Here is a 7351-nt window from a genome sequence, read left to right on the forward strand (position 1 = left end):
TTTTGGTAGCAGGGAGCCATAGGGGTGGCTTCTGTGAGAAGGATCTAGAAGCTGCACCATGTTAGGTAAGGGCCCCAATGCTGACCAGAGCTGAGCCAATAAGTGATGTTGTTTTGCGCCTCTGTGAGAGCATATTTAAGATGGGAAAAAAAAAAAAAAAGAAACGCTGCACCACACAGCAGCTGGGAGAGTGAGAGGAGTGAGGAACAGCCTTGTAGGCACCAAGGTCAGTGAAGAAGGAGGGGGAGAGGTGCTCCAGGCGCCGGAGCAGAAGTCCCCTGCAGCCTGTGGTGAGGACCATGGTGAAGCAGGTTGTCCCCTTGCAGCCCATGGAGTACCACGGTGGAGCAGGGTTCCACACTGCAGCCTGTGGAGGAGACCACGGTGGAGCAGGTGGACCTGCACCGACGGAGACTGCGGCCTGTGGAAGACCCCTGCCGGAGCAGATTCTGGGCCGGACCTGTAGCCCGTGGAGAGGAGACCACGCAGGAACAGGGGACCTGGCAGGAGCTGCTGCCTGTGGGGTACCCAGGTTGGAGCAGTTTGCTCCTGAGGGAGGGACCCTGTGGTACGGACCCATATCTGGAGCAGTTCTTGAAGAGCTGCTGCCTGTGGGAAGCCCACACCGGATCAGTTCAGCAAGGACTGCATCCTGTGGGAGGGACCCCACAGCACAGGGGACGAGAGTGACCGAGAAGGAGCGGCAGCGAAGAAGTGCCATAGACTGACCATAACCCCCATTTCCCCGTTCCCCTGTGCCGCTCGGGGGGAGGAGGTGGAAGAGGGTGGATGGGAGGGAAGGTGCTTTTGGTTTCTTTCCTTTGTTTCTCACTTCTCTAGCTTGTTAGTAATAGGTAATAATCTTACTGTCTCCCTATGCTGAGTCTGTTTTGCCCGTCACCATAATTACTGTGTGATCTCCTCATCCTTATCTCAACACTTGAGCCCTTTTCATCATATTTTCTCCCCATTCCTCTTTGAGGAGGGAGCAAGTGAGAGAGTGGTTGTGGTGGAGCTCGGACGCCCACCCGAGTAAAACCACCACATATGTGCTCTATAGGTAGAAGAAATCCATGTCAGATTTAAATAATTGCCCATAACTTAAATACCACAAAGGAAATGATTTTTCATGCTTTGATAGAACTGGAAGAAACTGCTTGAGTTTGGATGACAACATGTTATTTGAAAAATAGATCAAATTTTTGTACAAAATCAAATGAAATTGGTGAGATATACTTGTTTAGTTATACCAGAATTTTAGAGAGCAAATAATTTTCTTCTGTAATCTAGTTTTTTCTGTTCATTCACAACCTTTATTTTCCTCTTTCCTTTTTCTTCATTGTTCAAGGAGTAGGCAGGAGTGATTCTGCTTCCCTTCTTTCCTCTGGATGCTACCACAAGACAGTTAATGTTCATTCCACCTAATCCACATTTGTAACATCTAAGGAACTCTCTCCCAGAAGACAAGTAAAAAGCAATTTTCCCATCCGTAGCAATGCATCTGGGAGAGGCTCTACTGAAGTCATTATGCTTTTACAGCTGAGCACTTTCAACCTTCAAATTAGCCTGAGTTTCCTCGGTGTCAAGACATAAAGAATTTACAGCAGAACTTGATAGAAGTTCACCTTTACTACATTTTGGAGACCCATGGCTATAGGGGAGCTGATTGTTTTACAAAACTGCCATTTTGTAGCTGTCTGAAATATTTTCTAGCTTCTGGCTTCTAATCTTAGTATTTGGAAGCATAATTGAGGAAGCCACTGTACGGGAGGAAACATATTCAAATTAGCCAGTGCAAAAAGCATATCAGCACCATCTGCAGTCAATTTCTGCCTGTTCATTCAAGAGTATGGCTCCTGCACTATGACTGGATGCCCTTGCTAGAGCCCTCCAGAAGATATAACTCACTGTCTTGATTATTTGAAATCTAATTAATCATAATACTCTTGGAGCAGTTGCCAGTCAGTTGACAATTACATGTGTTTAGTTTGTTTCCTATTTATTTACTTGTTTGTTTGTTTATTTTATGAATTTTATTTTTTTTCTGTGAATTTACAAAAACAATAAACTCTTCCATAACTCTGATGCTTCAGTGCCTCAAGAAGCAACCCACAGGCACAGTAAAATTCATTTCCTCAAATTCAATGGGTTATTTCATTTTGCTTAGAGAAAGGCCTTTTGTAAGCATTCATCATTTTCTTTCAGAGTAATACTATTTTTTATTGTTTCATTGTCATTGGAAGCAAGATACCACAAGCTTTTGGGTTATGTGTGTTCAAGGCTCACCCTCTTTATCTCCAAAGAAATGTAGGGTCATTTCTCCACTTGATACAAGCACATAACTCCTGTTATACTAATGGAAGTTCTAAGTATGCATATTATTAACCCGTTCATTTTGTCTGTCAGCTAATATTCTCTAAGTGCAAAGAGTTCTATTTTATCAAGATCCCTAAACTATTTTTCATCCATTGTCACATTTGTGGATTCTATTTGCCTGCTCATCACTCTTCACACAGTATCATATCCAATTTGTTCCAACACGGCTCTTAATGAGAAAAGTGAAGCCAAAGTTAAGTTGATACAATAAAAGGTTTTGCTAAAGGCCAACTGCTTCATAAACAAATACTTTTGTAATTAAAAAAAAAAAAAATCAACTTCCATCAAGCTTCTTGGATTATCATATTTGGAACTTGTCAGCCTACAGTTTGTACAAGCATCTTTGAATATCTACTCCTTCTGTCATGGTGTTCTAAAGATAGATGCATTAGTAATAAAACCTTATTTGATTAAATAATTAAGTCCTTGTCAGCCATAATTAAACACTAGCTCTTAACAGAACTCTAATTATTTCTGCTTAGATTTCTCAGGTCACACAAACAACTCTAGCTTCTAAAAAGTGCAGGCCCTATTAATCTAATTTAGTCTTGTGTTTTGTTTACTTTGTTCTAAATTGATTCTTCATAGTCACTGGAGCTGAGGATCATAAATGACAAGTGTCCCATTTCTGTATCCTTTTGGGGTCCTTACCTCCCCCAATGGGAGACTCTCAGAACAATAGAACAGAGGATTGCCTGCTTTTTAACAGGTACAGTATCCACAGTAGAAGTTTGGCCTCCTAATACCAACCCAACACTGTAATCTTATGTTTCATTTGATTACTTCCTTTGTATTTTCTGCATATATATTTTACAGTGGGTTTTCATCAGATTCTGAGCTCAATTAAAGGTGAAAACTTGGAGCAATATTTTGTTTATGAAAAAGAATAATATCAGTTCAATTCACAAAATCTGAATAAAAGAGTAGAAAAATATTGTGATCTATATTTCAGTTCAGCTAAACAGAAGAGAATGTTGGAAAAAAAATTTAATTTAGAACAAACTGGTACCATCAAATCTGAGATTGACTGATAATTTATAGCTCTGAATTCTCCCTACCTACAGACTTTTGTAATGTTCAGAGACAAAGGAGAATCATAGAAATAGCCTTATAAATGCAAAGCGTAGGATTCACTGCTGTAATAAAGGCTTAGACAACCTAACATCTGCCCATGGTCCCCTACAGACACTGGAAAAATTGGACTGTCAGCACTGGCAGAATCGTGTTTTGCACAACATTTTCAGATATAGCCCTTAGCTCAGATTTTCCATAGGAGTCTTGCTACTTGCAGCGGGATCTTGTGAGAGAGGACACCTTTCCAAGAGAAGCCTAGCAGCTGCAAAGCTGCCTGTGCAAGGATTGTGGGCTGATAAGAGAGAACCTGATTCCTGTTTTGTGTATTTGTCATTCAGCTGAGCTGGACAGAAAGAGGTCCCCACACCTAGCCATATGGCATGCATAGCTATCAGACCATAAGTGGAAAAGAACGGAGACCAGAACTTTAGGCCTTCTCTCCTCACACTCTTCAGTCTTTTAAGCTGTATTATATCTGTACATTTGGTGTTTTTATGTTCAGAGTATTTGCAACTTTAATCATACTTCTTTTTCAAGTAAGCCTGCTCTTAGACAGTCTGATAATGTCAAACATAAATGCAAATCTGGAAAAAAAAAAAAAAAAAAAACCACAATCTACTAACATTCCATTTACCATTTGAAAGACTTGGTTGTTTTTTTTGTTTTTTTTTTTTTCCACAGAGACTAATAGTTTGCAGTGTAATCGCTGATGAAACTGAAGACCATCTCCAAAATGAATCCAAGGTCCTGTTTCAACTTAGTCTGGTAATGCCTTAGCTCCAAAATTGTGCCACTGAGAAAATCTGACTCAGTAAAAATGACCTCTTCATTAATGAAAATTGTACAGCCTGTACTGGCTGTCTTGCAACCTTCAGGGTGTATCTAATCTATTTGTTCCACTTTTGTGCCCCACTCATGTTTCCCAACAAAAAAGACCATTACAAGATAGAAAGCATTTCTATGGTGTTTATTTGGACTGACTTCATGTCTTAAAGGAGAATGTGGGGGACTTGTAACATCATACAAGAATGAAACGATGTAATCCTACTCATGTGATTGCATGGCCTTTTATTTTTAAAAATAGCACAGTAATGGCTTACTTCATCAGATTTCTTCTGTTCATCCTTCTGTATGCAAAAACAAATGAATGCAAGAAAATAGAAATTAAAAGTTTTTATGCAAGCTGCACTGTTCATTTCTGCACATTATTGGATTGATAAACTATTTCAATAAGCAATTTCAATCAGTTTTAGAAGAAGTCATATGCGGTATAATGAACAGTTTCATGGGTTATATGAATGATAAAAATAAAAACATAGAGGCTAGCATCTCTATCCAATCACATTTTATCAGCTTGAACAATATAAAGGGGCTTTGACTGCTGATAAAAGTGACTGATCAATTCAGGCTTTTCAAGCATGAGTCTTTCAGTGCAACCACTACAACTAATGCTCCAAAAACTGTTGTTATAATACTTTTCCCCTGGGAAAAACAAGATTCCTTGAGGTTCTCAATGTCACAATAAGCAGAAGCAGACAGAATCCTATTGTTAAAGCACAGATAATGATGCATGGGTAGAGGTTCCAAAATGCCATTCTTTCAACTATGAAACCTCAATTTTGTTGTTTGAGAGCATTGGAATTATGATGGCTCATGACTCAGTCCCAGGAAACACTTTGAGCAGGCATGGGTTCAAAGCTTCATACTCTATTGCATTTTTTTCTGACTGGCTTGTAAACCTGTAGGCTGGGAGCTGCCCAATGACATCTGTCCGTGTCCAAGAGCAGCTGGGTGTTTTTCTTGACATGGTGTTGTTGTGAGCTAAAGAACAAATACAACAAATGACCATGCTAAAAGGACCAGATTAATTCCACATGCTATTCTTTCTGCTTCTCTCATAAACTTAAAAAATAATGGGGTTTTTTTGTTTGTTTTTTGTTTTTTTTTATGTATGAACATGACATGAACATTACTCTAGGAATACTGTTCGGGCTGCTGCACATCTTCAGTATAAAACAAAAGAAAGCCCACTATGCTTAGACTTTCAGTCCAGATAGCACAGATTACTCAGATATGCTGTGATTCTGTGTGATTAAATCACTTGCTCCTACATGACGCATTAATCACAAGACAATGATGTACAGAATACATAGTGAAAGTCTAATCTCTACAGGTAAGAAATGGTCATCAATGAGACCATGATGAAAAGAGTATAAATTTTTGTAAATTAAGTGATGGGCTGTGAATGAGCCAAACTCAAATTGTTTTGAAGTTTGAATTCCAGGAAGAGTATTTCTGTATTTCTTTTTTGAACAATATGCTTTTACAGTAGCCATTCCTCTAATTTGAGCATGAGTGCTAGTCCAGCCCTTCAGAAAGAAAAGTAGAAATAAATTACTTAATTCAGTGAACATTTCACTGTCATCATGTAAAGATGGCTAGGACTGGAGCTTCACTGAGCTGCTCTTGCAAACTCTAATGCTCACTGGCATGATTCTGAGAGCTCCCATATTACAGGTAAGTCAGGCAAGCTCCTACCTGCCATGTGCTAGATCTTGGATGAACAAACCTGATATCACACCAGTGAGAAGCTAATGTGCCTCAAGAGTTTCAGATGAGCTTGATCAGCTACACTAGGACGTTCACCTCTATGAAAGAAAACAAGCATTTTAATTTGTGCATGCAGGCTTGCAAGGTCTTTGCTTGTATTGATTGAATCAGATCAGCAAAACAAGATTTAGTCAAGAACCACTGGAGAGCATGTATATTTTGGAGACGTTGATTCTGTGACTTCATTCCCCTCTGCTCCCCCTTTCCTTTCCCACTCTTTAGAAATGTTGAGTGTTTTTCCATCTGTTTTGCTAAGATGTGTCTGGGTTAGGTTGCCAAACTCTTCATTATTCTCCTCTGTCTTCATTTTATCTGAATATATCTAGACATGCCATGTGAGTGCAGGAAGAATTGCCATTTGTGGAAAGAAAATTCTTACAGGGAACAGAAGAAAATACATTGTGATCTATTATTTTATTCTTCCCCTTCATTTTTATCTTTGCTTTCTCTTCTTTTCCAGTGGAGATACAAACAAAATTTCAGTACGATATTTTGGGTGACACATCTAGCCTAGCAGTCAGGATAAGATGAGCACCGGCAAGCGTAGAAAGTCATCAGAGATGTGGCAGAGCCAAGGTACAGACAGCTCAGGAAGAGAAAGATCCAAGTTTCTGTCAGAACCACAGTCAAGAACATGGACTGATCTTGCTGGAGAAAGACATGGTGGACTTGCGTATTCTTCATGGATGGGCATACCTGTGTAAAAAGTTAAAATGAAATGGACATGGATGAAGCTTTTTCACTAAACAGATCAAAGGCCAAAACCTCCATTAGACAATCAAGACAAGAGTGCTCACATCCTTCCCCCTTGCTCTTTAGTTTAGTCATCAGTTTTGCAACAGCTACATGAAGTTGAAGATAAATGGTGTTTTCTGTCCAGAGGGGTCCTTCAGAGCTCTGCCAAAGTTATATACTGTGCTGTAATACAATTTGCAACAGACAGAGCTGCCTAAGAGGAATTTCTCACTAATTCATAGCATCCTTCAATAAGTTCATGAAAATGGCTAAGTTTTTGCTTACAGTAATTTCTGTATGTGATAGGGTTTGTTGTTTTGTTTGTTTGTTTTTTAATTAGATGTATTGTTGGTTTCCCACAAGCTGATAGAAAATGATTTCAGCTTTCATTGCTTAATAAAAATACTCAAGTCAATGCCAGCAGTGAAAATGTTACTGAAAATACTAAGGGCAGATGGAAGCAAATAGATTGATTATATTAAACCAGGACAATAAAAATTGGAAAGCAGTTCCAAGCCTGCAGAGAAATTCATGTATTTGGGTCTTTGTTATCTGA

This window comes from Anser cygnoides, chromosome 1 (assembly GCF_040182565.1).
Source record: "Anser cygnoides isolate HZ-2024a breed goose chromosome 1, Taihu_goose_T2T_genome, whole genome shotgun sequence".
Classification (NCBI taxonomy): domain Eukaryota; kingdom Metazoa; phylum Chordata; class Aves; order Anseriformes; family Anatidae; genus Anser; species Anser cygnoides.